The sequence below is a fragment of the Hylobates moloch genome, unplaced genomic scaffold (genome assembly GCF_009828535.3).
Source record: "Hylobates moloch isolate HMO894 unplaced genomic scaffold, HMol_V3 SCAFFOLD_2, whole genome shotgun sequence".
NCBI lineage: Eukaryota > Metazoa > Chordata > Mammalia > Primates > Hylobatidae > Hylobates > Hylobates moloch.
Genome location: NW_026652277.1, coordinates 23,698,306 through 23,714,381, shown reverse-complemented (window position 1 = coordinate 23,714,381; position 16,076 = coordinate 23,698,306). Strand labels below are relative to the sequence as shown.

At 35.4% G+C, this 16,076-nt stretch overlaps 1 long non-coding RNA gene across 1 annotated transcript in view; it reads right to left on the bottom strand.

Annotated features, from left to right (window-relative positions):
- Nucleotides 1-1,250: 1,250 nt before the first annotated feature.
- The window catches only part of LOC131382112 (uncharacterized), a 165,188-nt gene continuing 150,362 nt past the window's right edge, over nucleotides 1,251-16,076 (bottom strand). The window contains exon 3 of the long non-coding RNA XR_009211285.1: nucleotides 1,251-1,269. This is a non-coding gene — a long non-coding RNA (uncharacterized LOC131382112). The remainder of the gene's footprint in view (nucleotides 1,270-16,076) is intronic.

Here is a 16,076-nt window from a genome sequence, read left to right as displayed (position 1 = left end):
TCAAAACAAATTTATAAAGTATCCTCTATTAGAAAACTTTGCACTTTATGAAGGAATACCTATACAAGTTTCCATTTATTTAGATTCAATGAGCTTTAAAGGTAGCTTTTGACAACACTCTTTAAAATAAACAACTACACTGCTCAAATTAATAAATTTTCACAAATGCTTTTTACTTTTACATCTTTCTTAAAATGGAAGAGGAAATGAGGCAAGAAAAAAAACCACACATTAATCTGCTATCAGCTCTTGATAGGTTAATGTTTCTGTTTCAATACTTAGTAATTGATTATTTTTAATATTGATATATACTTAGATAAAATACTGAAAAATAATTTATAGCATGCTAGAGTCAACCTTAAATTACTTTATCTTGCATGGAAGAATTAATGGCCTGATAAGACTTTATGTGGTCATTTCCAAAAAAAAAGAAAAACAGTAAGTGAACTCATTTATACAGATCATCTCAGTTTCAAAAGAAATTTTACTTGACTTTTCTGTTTTACATTGGGGATTTGTTTTACATATAGGGATTTGGCCTGAAAGCAAGAATGTCCTGAAGTAGGAATCAGGACAATTGGTTCTGTTTCAAGTTCTGCCTTGGCCAAATCACCTGACTGCTATGGGCCTCCATTTCCTCAACTACAAAATGAAAATTCTAGATTGATTACTAAGGCTCCTGTCATCACTAAAATTCCATGGTTGTACAAGAAGGATAAAACATTCCCAAAGTTTGAAAACGATGAGAGTAAAAGCATGACAAAATTGTGCCAATTGGATAAAATAACAACACAGCTTTCTAAGACATGTGCCCTAGTGTCCCAAGGCAGATGTTTTTGCAAAGGACCTGCATTGACTGACCACCTACCTATATAGATGGAAACGTGGGTGATGCTATCACACCGTGTGCAGCTGAGAAACACTCCATTGTACATAGAAAGGACAGACTTAACTTGACTGAGTAAATAAGCCCCAAATGGGTACCAATTGTTACTAAACTGCAATTAAAAATACTTTGCAAACTTCTCCTTTTTACAGTTTGATAGAAATAAGGAGAAGATTAAAAAATAATAAATAAACAAATAAAAACTAGGTCTAGCAGAGAAAGATTTAAACACACACATATAACCTCCAACAAGACAATATTATCATTAATTAGGAAGAACAGATGTCGGAACTTAACCAGAACATGAGTGACACAGAGCAGCTGAAAGAGAGACTTACCAGATTCTCCTCTTCGGCCTCTCTTACCTCGTTTCCCTGGAGGGCCTGAAATACAAAGGATAATTTTTTTAGTGTAGTTTAATTTTTTTTCCTGGTTCCAAAATAGCTAGTAAATGATTTATATATTTTTTCTCATTGTTTTTAACTACCGACTTCAAGAAAGGGATCAGATATGTGTAAAGGTCAGTATTGTCTTCAGTGTTTCAGCAAAACTCTTAAGGTTCATTTAATTATAAAAGCTACTCTAGATACATGATCATCTAGTGTTACTTAAGAAAACTAAGGACTCGGAATTTTTATTCATCCTGCTTTAATATCATCAATAAAGAAAGGGTTTGCTAAGAAAATTGGTAGTTGAGTTTTATGTTTCTAAGAAATATTTCTTTTCAGTATATGAATAATTAAAGTACTAATTAATAATTTAGAAGTACTAAGTCCAAATGATTTATAGTTTCTTTTCAGTCAGGTCCATCATAATTTTCTGAAAATGCGTAGTTAGCAGTTAGTTAAATGTATATATTAGTAATGGAAAATAATCCTTACAAATATTTATATTTCATTAAATGTGAATATATTGGAATTTCACCGATCAACAACCACCTGAATAAAATCACAACCTTTTTAATAGGACGGTGTTTAGGTAGTAATTATAGGCCTGATTTTTCTACGAGGGCAAGTTCATTATTGTCATTCAATAAATAGTTAGCCTTTATGATGATCCCATTTTAAAAGCAGAGAAAAAAACTTGTTTTTTTTTTTTTTTTCGGTGAGTTACTGGTAAAGACCACCAAGCTAGTATGTATCAGACTTTGCACAAGATTCTAGACATTCATGGCTTTCAAGCCATTATTCTCAATTATATAATTTCTGTCCTCATTTCCTTGGGCAGGAGTAGCCTTGCACTGAATTATGGTTCAGGCAAATAGAAGAGAATAATTAGCCCACAATGAGAATTGAGGTCTTATAATATTTGCCAGGAGAAAAAGGCCAAGGAAAATACAGAACTGCCTGATTTTAAAGAATGAGCTGCTAAGTAGGACTGATGACTTCCAAACTTTAGAAAGTTCAAGACACAAGCAGCACAGGCCTTAGTATCCAGGCGACTTTCAATGTGATCCTGAGCTACCGGCTCCCACATGGAAACACTATCATGAGAAACAAAAACATCAGTGGGGCAGTTAGTTTCCTCCCAGTCCCTTATGCAGAATAAGTATGACCATCTGTATTTTGTAAGAGGTTAAGAAACAATTAAGCAATAAAACCTATTGAAAATATTAGGAGAATAAGCTTTGTAGCAAAGTCCAAAACCGTCAATAGAAATTTCAGATTTCTTTCTATATTCTAGAATAAAGGGATGTTTTCATCATATTCAAGGTATCTTGGCCAGATTGGGAACAGGAGAAGAATCATATAAATCAGTAAACGAGCCCAGAGAACCCTAAAATGTACGAAAACATAAAGTTAATACATCTGTTCAAACACACGTACATACACACACACACACACACATATACATACAGACATAATGTGATATATAAAACTTCCTTAAGACTAAGAATTATATTTTTTCTAGTACAACATCACTTAAACTAAGAACTCTCTAGCAACTACTATATACTTATAATGTCTGTGGTTCACATGGTAGGACCATTAGAAGCCATTGTGGAAGAGATGACAGATGAGAATTTTCCAAAACTGAGTATAGTAGTCCTATGATTGAACTTATATTTCAAGTGGCATGTAAAAATAATTCACCCTAACCATGTGGAAGGAGAAACTTAGGAATATTCAAAGATTAAAAAAAAATGTTAGGAAATACCAGAGGGAAATCATAATGGAAAGTACTTTGACTGACCATTGTCTCACCTACAACAATGGTGCCAGAAAGGCCCAGCCCTGATTTGTACATGTCTTAGAGGCCTCTAATTATTACTTATTTATTGGGAAGTAGCTTATTTGCCATTTTCTCCCTGAAGACTGTCTTTCAACAGTGGATTTCATCAAATAAAAACAATAGATTGCACAAATGTTTAAGAAATAACTTGAATAAATTTTTATTTTATTTAACAGACAGAAGATTATGAAAAAAATGACTAAAGAAGCACTCACATCTTTTGAGGAAATCAAAAACCAAAATATGAATATTTCTGAACATATCTGGATTAAATATTCAATCAGAAAGTTTAAAGAAATGAATCAAATGCTGTGGAAAATCTGCTGGTCATACTGAGAATTGAAGAACAGGATGCAAGCAAACTCAAATGGCACTTGGCAAGACACACATCTGTTGAATATGGTAGGGTTTTACAAAGAATGTCATAATATTTGACAGAGAAAATGAATTTAAACTAAGTTATGAGAAGATGGAATCTAAACTCTAATAAATTTACAAAGAAAATGTTGGATTTAAGAAAAGCAGATTATAATTATTATCAGAATCAGAAAACTGCAGGGAGCATTATACTGACCTCGGTGAACTAATAAATTATACAAAACTCTCAGAAAAGCCTAGATAAAGATCTTACTTACAAAGAGAATAATTTGATGTTTGAAGAAGTCTACTATGCAGATAAGATAATTTGATCTTGCTTCCGAATTTAAAGACAGAAAGAATAATAAAAATGAAATGGATGAGATGAATTTGGCAATGGATAGCTGGCAGAACAGAGTGAGAAGACAGAAAATCAGAAAAGAAAAATCAGACAAAACTGATGTTAACAATTGTCACAAAACATAGTGGCCCTTTCCATTCCAAACTGAGTGATGAATTGTCAACCAGGCATGAGCTGTATGAACACATACAGAACCTGGAACATGGCTCTCATTCACTAAACTTGGCCAGATCTTTACAACAGAAATTCTCAGTAAATTCTATCAGCAGAAAAACATGACTCTGCAAAAGAAACTGGTTCAAGAACATGAATGGGAAGAGAAAAAAACAGAAGCTATCAGCAACAGAGGAAGTGAAAACTTACAAGCAGAAAATTCATTCAATGAAGAATGAGTTACAGAAAATGGAGAGAGATGACAAAACCAGATTGCTCTTCAGGATTAGAAAATTCAGGACAATTGGTACTATTCATGCTTCAGAAAGAGTTCTTGCTAACTTTCAAAAATAGATGCAAGCTGTCAGCCTGTGATAGAATTAGTAAAAATTTGCCATCATGGTAATTATTTAAAAACCAGTGACTATAAACTCAACTCCAGACAGATCCCATTCGTCAAATAACAAAGGAAAGCCTCCTAAACCACGCCAGTTCTTTTGGCCCACGACTAATATTGTTTGAACGCTCTATTCCTCACTAATGATGTATCCACTTGAAAACGCCCTTAAGTTAGAAATGTACCTAGAAGGAAACATATGCCACTCCATGGGCCCTCACATGATCGTGAAGGTGGGTGGTTATTGGAAGTAGCTGGAATACCCTTCCCTAGCTCATCAGGTGAATTACCAAAACCTGTCAATTCTACCCCTATTAGATCTGTTCACTCTTCTCCACTCCTAAGAGTATAATATTTCAAGGTTGAGTTTAAATGTAATCTTTCCTGGTACTCCAAGAAGAGATTTTTTCACAGGGATGTTATTTGTCTTGGAAATATTTTTACCTTTTATAAACATTTACAATAAACACACATGAAGCATTTAGAGAAAAGTTTCAGAATTCATCATTGGCTAGGTGTTTTGTTTTGACCTCTTGTTTTCTATTTCAACACACATTTCTGGCTGGGTCTGCTTTTGGAGAGCAGGTATCATGTGGATAAAAAGCAAAGGGATGGCTAACGCCCTGGGTGATTGTGCTTAGGTGTGTTGTCATAAACACCTGAGAATAGGGAGAAGGTGGCTATCTCATTACGAGAATGGCTTAACGGTCACCACTGACACAGGTCATTAGATAATAAATTCCTGACTGAATGGAGGAGGTAATTAACGAATATAAAGACACACACTAGGTCTTCAATAAATATTAGCTCCCAGTTTTACTTTCTTTATATTTTCTTTTTAGTCCATTGTGATTCTATTTGAGAATTTGATAAAATTTGACTATGTATGTGAACAAGATTGCAAGAGATTAATATCACCTTATAATTATACTCTTCAAAGAGGCAATTTAATATACTAAAGACAACATGGAACACAGAGTTAAAAACCTATGGATTTTTCACTACTGTGTGAATTGAGCTGACTTTCAACTAATCTCTTTGATTTTAATCTGCTATCTGGTAAATAATACTCATTCTGCCCCATTTGTATGATTATTGTGAGGATGAAACTGTAAAGTGCTATTACATTATACTAAACAAGTGTTTCCTTCATTTTTCATTCATGTGTTGAAGCTTATAAACCATTTCCGTGCTATATTACTGTCATATTCATCAATAAGAATAGTAAGCTTTTTAAACATAGTAAGAATTCTAAAATAGTAAGATTTTGACACATTCTAATAAAAAGCTGAAACTTAGAAGTTTCATCCCCAGAAGCACAGAGAACTTTAAGTACATTAGATAAGAAAAATCATAAAATACCTCAAACCGTAGAAAATATTCCAAAAAAATACTCTTATTCAGAGTTTTGGAGGCAGAAAATGGAGATACTACAGCAAAGGAAAGGGCAGGAAACTGAACTTGTGGTCTGGGAGGGACAGAGTGAGGACGAAGCTGTTTGCAGATGGAGCAGCCCTCTTGATGGACGCACGCTGGGGTAGGGAAGTCTGGAGGACAAATGTGTGCAAACCCAAGATGCTCCTCCACCCCAAACGATCCCTGAACAGGTCGCCAACAGCTGCAGCTGGCTCTTGGGAGGGAGAAACCTGTCTGGGCACAGAGGAGACAGCGGATCATCCTTTCTGAACCAACCTCCCCCATCCTCCAGCTACGTTCAGAGACTAAACCAGGTTTACCTTCAGGTCTTCTGGATTAACCTTACAAGCACGCACAGATTAATTTCAGAGCTCTCCCCAAAGTCCTCCCACCTGTTTGCTTGCTTAATGCCTGAAATTCCTTCAAGATGGACCAAAGCGTTTCATTCCACAATTAGAAGTAAAAGGCTTAAATGGCAATGCCTGGTAGAAGTAGAACACTAAATAAAATTTATTCTCTCCATACTCATAAAATGTCTGTACTACAACAGACCCGTGAAGTCATATGAGCCAAAGGTTTTCATGCTCTGCTCGGAACCTGGACCATCAGAGCACCTCCAGATTGCCATACTGAATTGCAACCGTTTAAAGTAAAACCTCCATGACTAAAACAAGTTTCTAAATGATTCACATTTCTGCAAATGTAAAACTGAGCCCAACAGAGGTGAAACAACCTGCCCACAGTCCCACACAGCAGATCCCAGCTTCCTGATTCCAAACCGAGAGTTCTGTGGCTCAACACACTGCCTCTCAGTTTTGAATTCACATTCCACAGACACAACCAGCCATAACCAGTGCGAACTTTCCAAAGTACTTTATTTTATCAATGGCCCACCTTGTATTTTTCGAACTTCGCTACTTAGACAGATGTATTATTAATCTTTGTGACAGCCTTCCACTAGACTGTAAGCTCACGAAGGGAGAAATTCTCTTGTTCATCCTTGTATCTCCAGCAGCAGGCATGAGGCTGACCATTCGGAAAACTTTAAAGGAGCACTGTCTATGAGCTATTTGATGCACACCAACGTTATTTCATACTATTATGGCAAAAACCACAATTACTTTTGCACCAACCTAATACATTAATTTTTTAGAAGAAATGACTTTTTTTATTCAGGAGATTTATTTCTCAAGATTTTCTCAATCAGCATGTACTCCACTGTACATAACACAGGGTTGTTTGTTTTAAATATCTTTTATGTGTTTATTTTTGTTTCAAATTTCCTCAAGTTTTAATCTCTGTGGAATGTCAGTTTATAAACTAAAGTTAATCATAATAAATAATAGGAAATAATTTCAGCTTACAATAGCCAAGTTCCATAACTCTCACTACAGAGTATTATTCAGATATACAGTAATCATTTTAAAGATAATGAGTTCAATTGAAACTTTGGAAGTCTTTCCCCCTTATTTTTAACAATAGAAAAGATATACTAACAAATGTTTGAGGGACTATTTTCTTACACATTATTTAACTAATAAATGTATTTAAATTGTTTGCTAGTAAGATTTTTACTGTATTTTAGTTACAAATAACAAAAATTAAGTTGCCAAATTTTTTTTATAACCTAATCAGGGCAACATAATTTTAATAAAGTTATGAATATTTACAATATACTCTTCCCCTAAAGTGAGTAATTAGATTTGTTTTGTGAAATTCCTAGAGGATATTTTTCAGATCAAATAAAAATACCAAATATTTAATTTTATGTATAGTCCTTTCATAAGTATGCTTATTTTCAAGCTTTTATACCAAGGGATTTATGACAATTCCACATAAAATTTATAAAACATAAAGAATATGCAGAAACTATGTTCACTGAATGAAGATAAAACACAATAAAGCCCATGGAAGGTACAAAAAGATTAAAAAAAAAAAAACTCTCTTCAAGTGGCTAATAAATGTGGGTGCATTATCAGTATATACATTAGACCACCTAAAGTCAACCAAGAGGATATGTATGTGTGTACTGGTTTAAATGTAAAATGTAATATTCCTTGGTGTAGTAGCCAGTGCTTTAGAAGAAAATGGGCTAGTTATTCCAGAATATACTTCTCATTAGGAGAGTTTTTTGTTTGACACAGTCTTACTCTATCACCAAGGCTGATGACAGTGTAAGTGGTGTCGAACATCGCTACTTAGAGTGCAGTGGTGATAACAGCTCCTATAACCTCAAACTCCTGGGCTCAAGCGATCCTCTCATCTCAATCTCCTGAACAGCTTCGGCTATGGGCACACACCACCACGACCAGCTAAGTTTTTTTATTTTTTGTAGAGACAAGGTCTCACTGTGTTGCCCAGGCTGGTCTCAAACTCCTGGCCTCAAGCAATCCTCCTGCCTTGGACTCCCAAAGAGTTAGAATTAAAGGTGTGAGCCATCGTGCCTGGGCTAGGAGAGTTACTAAGTGGCAAGGTATGTCCTTCTGGCAAAGCATGTTATCTTTCTCATGAAATGCACTGAGAGCAGGACTCTTATTTGTTTCCGTATTTTTTTTCAATTTTACTTATTTACTTATGGAGACAGAGTCTTACTCTGTCACCCAGGCTGGAGTGCAGTGGCATGATCTCAGCTCACTGCAACCTCCACCTCCTGAGTTCAAGCGATTCTCCTGCCTCAGCCTCACGAGTAGCTGGGACCACCACGCCTAGCTAATTTTTTTTTATTTTTTTATTTTTAGTAGAGATGGGGTTTTGTCATGTTGGCCAGGCTGGTCTCAAACTCCTGACTTCAGGTGATCTGCCGGCCTTTGCCTCCCAAAGTGCTGAGATTACAGGCATAAGCCACTGTGCCTGGCCTCGATTTGAAATAAAGTGAAAATTTTAACAATCGCTATTAAGATGTTTTAAGTAAATACAAATTAATTACATCAGAACTGTGGTAAATCTAATTCTCAACATTATGTGATCATTAGAGTTATTTTTAAACTGGTTGAGTTTCTACTCCTGTGGAGAGAGGTCAATAAACCAAAATTACCTTCTAAAACTTCTTCCCAGTTATCGCAGTGTAAGTTTAGTTCTTTCTGGTGCCAGGTTTAAATGAAGCATGTCAAGTTTAACTGATAATTAGTTGCTATTTATTAATTTTATAAGTAGAAAAAACTGATCACATTCATGAGATAGCTGGAGACTCTCACAAGGACATACTGGAAAATACTACTGCACTTGAACAATAAAAGAAACGATTTCCAAACTGAGTGCAACGTTTTCTGGGCTTTATATACATGCTTTGTTTCCAGAAATGGAATTCCAGAAAATGGGGGGTTATCTTTGTTGCTGTTTTTAATATCTACATAATAAATATAGTAGAATATTCCATAGAAACTGTTCAAGACTACAAACAGCCTGATGTTGCAGTTCCTTGACTTTAATGAGGTCTGATGTGGCACAGTTGTTATTTCTGTCATTCTTTTCCCACACATAAAGTGTTTCATTATTATGGTACTAGAATGTTTTACCCCAGGATCCTACAGGGGATTTATCATGACAGCTTTTTTTATTCCTACTTGTGGGGAAGGGGGCTGCAAGATGTCAGAGGGTAGGGGTTGGGAAATAGGAGAGATATGATTCTTTGTGAGATTACATGCTATGTAACAAGAGTGGCTATTATCTATACAGTGTAATATATTAACATGAAAAACAGTTTCCGAGCTTGCAGAAAAATATTTTAAATTAGCTTTGCAGATTATATGTTTCTAATGGAACTGAGAGTGGTTAAATTGTTAAGATAAAAATGTTAAACTAACAGAAAAAAATAAGATCAAAAGTTGAATGTAGTTTTTCAAATATTCAATAAATAAAATTATGTTAATTTTTATTTATCAGAGATTGAAATAATCTTCACAGAAAATTTAAAAAGTGGGCTAATAGAAACTAGGATTTGTTTTTATTAATGGCTTTGTGACACCACAAGCTTTTGCCAAATTGCTGATGGATGAATTAAACACAGCAGCGCCACATACACCATTACACATATGCAAATGGCCCAGATATTTAAGCGGGTGCTAAATTAATCATTTAGCATGATGCCAAAATTTCCACCCAGTAGTAAAAATACTCATAGAATAATAATACAGAACTGGTTTAACACTGAAAATGAGTGATGGAAAATGAATAAACAGAAAGGCAATACAAAGCCATTCGAGTAAGAGTAGGAGTAGTTCAGAGAGAGAGGGTAACACAGAAGTCTGGACCCAGTGAAATAAGCAAGAAGACACGGGCATACTAAAACAATTAGTGCAGGAATGATAGCATGAGATCTGTCTGTGGAAGCCAGAGAACCTAGTGAGCCCCTGTATCATGTGGGGGAAAAGCACAAAATACTAGGAAATAATACAAGGGACAATGATGATGACTAATATTTATGAGTGCCATCACACACCTTGCACTGGGCTAAGCACTGTACATGCTTGGTCTCACTTATTTTTACTAGTTGTGTGATCTCAATACAATTTTGGAAAGTGATGATATAGATAGGTTAAAAGATTTGCTCAACAGCACATAGGTAGTAAATGGTGGGTTAGGGATGTATATCCAGACAGCCTGACTCTTGGATTACAAATGCTGAAACTACCAATTTGGTCACTTATTAAACACACTATAGATCACTGTATTTTCTGATACAAAAACACATAACTGCCTGAAGGAAAATAGGAGATTTAAGTCAACTTAGAAAAAATATGTTCATGAGTATTTCTGAAGCCCTTCATTTAAAATCTTTGTTTATAGGCTTATTTTTAGCTTTTCATTTTAAAGAAAAAATAATCAAAAGAAATCACTGGCCAACAGTTAATAAACTTCTATTTTACAAAGTTAAAAAGACACTGTTCTCTCTTCATACACTGAGAACACTCATGGCTAGCCTAAGGGGATGTTATTAACACATATTTATGTTTAAGCTCAGTTAATATGTTCTTATACCATGCACAGCAGTTTTTACTCAGGCTGTTATATATATTTAAAGTGACAGAAATAAGAAACATATTGATCTTTTAGAAAGAAGGGATATTGCCTGTCTTCTTCATTATTGTGTTCTCAGTACCCGGCACATAATTAAATGTTAAATGGATGACCTTTTTTTAAAAAGGCTGAAATAACAATAACACTTCTGTAGTATTTCTGCCAGTTAAAAACAAAACAAAACAAAACAAATGGCAGAGTATAACTTTTGAAATCAGCCATAAGGACCTATGTTTGAACCTGTCTCTTCAACAAATTAGCACATGACTTTGGACAAACAAACCTCTTAGAAACCCTTGCTTTCATCTTTAAATAAAGGGCATCAGACTGTTTATAATGTAGATAATATCTATCTCAGACTTGTTCTGAGTGTCAAGTGAGATATTTTACCTGTGAGTTACTGAGCACGTAGCAGCTGTGAAGACACGGCATCTGTGCCCATAAAGGCAAGTGCTACTTAGGAGATATTTAGGTTAGGGGACTTTGATGAATTAGATAATCGGGGAGGAAAGAGCAACCTCTTATCCTTTTCAGCCTACAGTCCAGCCCTCACAAGCTTCCCAAAACGATCTGTCCCTTCCTACAATTCTTCCATGGCCCCCTTGACCCCCACCTCATTGTCCCCTTGCTATGTCAGACCCTAACAGTATCACATAGCATAATGATAATGGACATGTACTCTGGCAGATGAGGTAAATCATAGCATCTGTTTCATTTTTGTGAACATGTTAGCAGTTGGTCCATTTACATACATGTCTGGCACAGAGTAAACATTCTTTAGATGTTGCCAATTGTAATTATTTTTCACATCTCTGAATGTTTCTCATTTGTCTAGGAAGTCCTTTGCAGATGGTACCTTCCACACATTGGGTGCTCAGTACCAACTCAGACTCAATTTGCAAAAAAAAAAAAAAACCATTACCTTCTTGGCAAAATGAGTTTATGGCTCTCAGAATTTGGGCTGTCATGACACAATTTTTCATTCACCCGAGCTTAAAATATCAAGGCAATTTTTTAGTCCTTCCCTCACATTCTTGTGAAATTTAGTGTTTCATCAATATTTTTCCTTGAAACAACTCTTGACTGTCCCTTTGTTTTCATTCCCAATGCTGATGCTATAGTTTGGGCCCATACTTTTCAACTCTAAATGCTTACTGGTCTCTCTCAAATCCATCTGCATAAACTACTAGGGTAATCATTTTAACCTATTTTCATCATGCAATTCTCCAGATCAATAAGCTTTCATGCTACATAAGTGAGGAAGTACTTACACATTGGTCCAACACACAAGGTTTTCTCCTATCTAACAAATCCAACCCTAAGTCTCCATACTACCTAAAAGAGTCTGTCTTGCCTAATCCTTGGTCTTTCATCACTCTTGTGCTCTCCTTACTTAAATCTAATTTCTAGAAGACATAATAGAGGAGTGACAATCCTTTCTCCTTTGCCATGTATTTGGCCCATTTTTCTCCTCTAGTATTTTTTCCAACCTACCCATGAATTGATTCCTGTTGTGACAGAAATTCTGCCTTCTTCACTATCACTACCAGGTTAATACAGTTCAATTTTAATAGAGTTGTTAAGTAAAAGTACAAAATTTTTAAAACTTTACTCCAGTTGCCTAAATAGGAATAGGAATAGATTTCACATTTCAAACTATAGTTTAAGGAGGAGCTGCTATTTTGTCTATTTAAGGAATTAATTTGCTCAATGCTATTATGTATTTGGAAATGTCATGCATATAAAAAGTGCTCTACAAAATGCCAAATTATCTTGCTAAACTAACTGAGAACACAATGCAGTGTAGGTTAGGATTACGGTTGGCCTCCCATAGAAAATGCTAACATAGGTGATCTTCACCAGAAAATCAAATCCCATTTGGCCATTTAAAAAGATACTTGAAATCGCCTAGCCTCCCCCACTGAGTTTCATTGCCTCCTTCGGAATAAACACAGTTATTTCCTTACAGTTAAATCTCAGATTCATACTAACAGGCAAATTCCCTAGAATACAAAAACATCATGAGTAGATTTCTATGAATAAAATGTTTCCCCATATGATTTCATAATAATTCTAGCACTTTACTGCTGCTATATCTATCACACAGCAAGTAAGCATTTTCCAATGAAACTACAGACGGGCCAATCCAAGACATGATTTTAACTTCTGAGGTTGAGTTTCTTTTCTATGTTGCATAGGAACTAACACAGAATTTTTACAAATATCAAAAGCCTTGATATACACACACTCTTTTGCCCTTAAGTAATAAAGAAAACATACACCAAAATTTTATTGGCTTTCCATCTGGCATCTTTCGTACTAATGAAGATGGGAAGCTTCAAAGCATGCTGAGGTTTGGACGAGTGTCAGAGGCCTAACTACAAGTGCCAATCAACTTAAAGGACTTATGAAAGGTCCTTGATCAAGTAGACCAAGAGCTCTGGGGCTAACTATCAGAGGTGAAAGTTCAAGGGTTACAACTTTAAGTTATGAGGGAGAAGGTAATTTCTAAGTAGAATTTGAGTTATTTTATTTTGCAACTTAACTATCATAAAGGCTTTTCATAAAATAGGACAGTTTTAAAATATGGCATTTTATTATGATATCAAGTAACATCAGAAGGAAAACCTTCAAGGAAAAAATTAACTGTAGTAAATATAGAAGAATTATAATAATCGAAATGGAATGGATTCTATGAAGTCTATTTTACGCTCCTTAGTAAAATGACACAAAAGATGTCTTGATAAGACAGTCGTACAATATAAGTAAAATAAATTCTGTACACAAAGCTTTGTGTAAAATATATTCAATAGAATACATTTTCATTTATAATGATTCCCATATCCATATTTAAGAACAAAAATGAGGAAATTAGGATCTTAATCCACTTTGATACAACCTATATTCCATCCACGTGCATATTTATGAATATGACTTAATCAGGTTTAATCATTCCTCATATTCAGCCTCCTCATTAGACAATCACTATTAAGAAATTCTTAAATTCTACTGGTAAGCTTTGAAGTTAGTTGTTAATACAGAGCATGAAAATGGATTACTATAAATAACATAAATCCCCAAGACACCTGATTGAATTTGATTGTTCTCTGAATATTTTATGCTGAGATAAAAATGGACATAACTAAAACAGTTCTTGACTGTTAAAATATTTTAAGTCAAAGAATAGCCATGAGTGCCTATGCCATCAACACTTTATGTGTATGTTTGGTTTCCTTCTGAAAAGGCCTCATGAATTTGTGAGAGATGAGAGGCCTAAAACAAAAACAAAATAAAAATAAAGAACAATGTTAGCCAATATATAATACAGTGTTACACTGCAAATGGCATTGATTATGCCACAGTTGCTCAGAGAAAAGTGTTGAGAAAAGGTTGTCGGAAAAGTGAAATTTTAATTTAACTTTAAAAAGTCAATAAAAGGCCGGCTGCTCACGTCTATAATCCTAGCACTTTGGGAGGCCAAGGCATGTGGATCACCTGAGGTCAGGAGTTTGAGACCAGTCTGGCCAACATGATAAAACCCCGTCTCTACTAAAAATACAAAAATTAGCCAGGCTTGGTAGCACATGCCTGTAATCTCAGCTACTCAGGAGGCTGAGGCAGGAGAATCGCTTGAACCCGGGAGGCAGAAGTTGCAGTAAGCCAAGATCACACCACTGCACTCCAGCCTGGGCAACAGAGCAAGACTCCGTCTCAAAAAAAAAAAAAAAAGAAAAAAGAAAAAAAGTGGATAAAAGAGGATAAGGAAGGGTAAAAAAAATGAGGCACAGCCCCAGTGCAGTTGTTCACATCTGTAATCCCAGCATCTTGGGAAGCGGAGGCGGGAGGATCACTGGAACCCAGTTCGAGACCAGCCTGGGCGACACAGTGTGGGACCTTGTCTCTAATAATAATAATACGGCATAAACACAGCTAGCCACATGCACTGCAGCTTACCATAAGACTACATTCACTGGAATTTTTATTTGAAATAAGACTGGATAAGTAAGCCCCGTCCAGATTATTAAAGTCCTCAAATAGCAGGAGAAAAAGTTAAGAAATTATCCAATAAGTAACAGGAATCAAATATAGATAGAGTAGTAAGATAATGACATGAAGAAAGTGGTGTTTTGTGAGGACTAACCTGGCAGGAATTAGGGAAGCCAATTATGAGTCTCTTACAGAAGCTAAGGCACAGTGATAAAGGGACTAGTGACAAATGGGGACAAAAAATAGATACTGAAAGTAATACTTGACAAACAGAGTCAAAGTTGGAGGATTAATTGGATTTAGGAGGTGAATACAACAGGTTGAAAGTCAAAGATGGTCTCCAAGGATTTCAGCCTTGTAGAATAGAAAATTGGTGGTACTATTTACATATATTGGATAGAGTAAACAAAAGATCCCTCTGCCATTAACATGATAGTCAGATGTCAACCTTGGGCCTTGGAAACAGTTTCAGAATATTGGCATATTTATATGAATTAGATCCTCTGTGGAGTCTGCCTTTCTTCTTTTAACACGATATGCACAGACCTTTATAATTGAAGATTTGCTCCAAAACTTGGAAAACATTTGCTCTTGTATTTGGGCATCCATAGTATGCAAGGTTAGTTTTGTAGACATAATTACAAAGTTCTATAAGTAAATGGATAATAAGTTGATGTTAATAATACAGAATCCTTACCAACAAATCATCAAACGGAGGCCAAACCTACTAAGGTTGTTTGTATCTTTCTATCGATTCCCTTAAAATCTGTGAAATCCATTCCAATATTTTCACTCAAATACAGTGATTTAATTCAGAATTTTCATCAGTTGAATATTGATTTGAATCATTCCTGAACTAAGAAGACAGCAGGAACAGTGGCTAGAGAGCCAGAGACCTCCCATGCATTGTCATTAAGTTCTACAGAATATTAGACTTCTTATCTATAACATGAAAGGACTGTACTGGTGCTCCATGTGTTTCCAACAATATGATTCTATGAGAAGCAAAAGAAAATCATTTTTTTCTAACTAAATGACCACACCTGGTCTCCAGTACCTACAAAAGCCCTAACCCTAGGTCCATCAAAGTAAATACAAGAATGCCAGCCAAGTCAATTGATTTCACATCCAATAGGCATGCGGATCATTATGTAAGTATCACAGGAAGCACCTCCTTGAGAAGGTCCAGGGTAGAAGCAGAGCACGGTGTATCCAATGTGCTGGTAAGGAGGGCAGTCAGCCCACAGAATTCTATTGGCTTTCCAGAACTG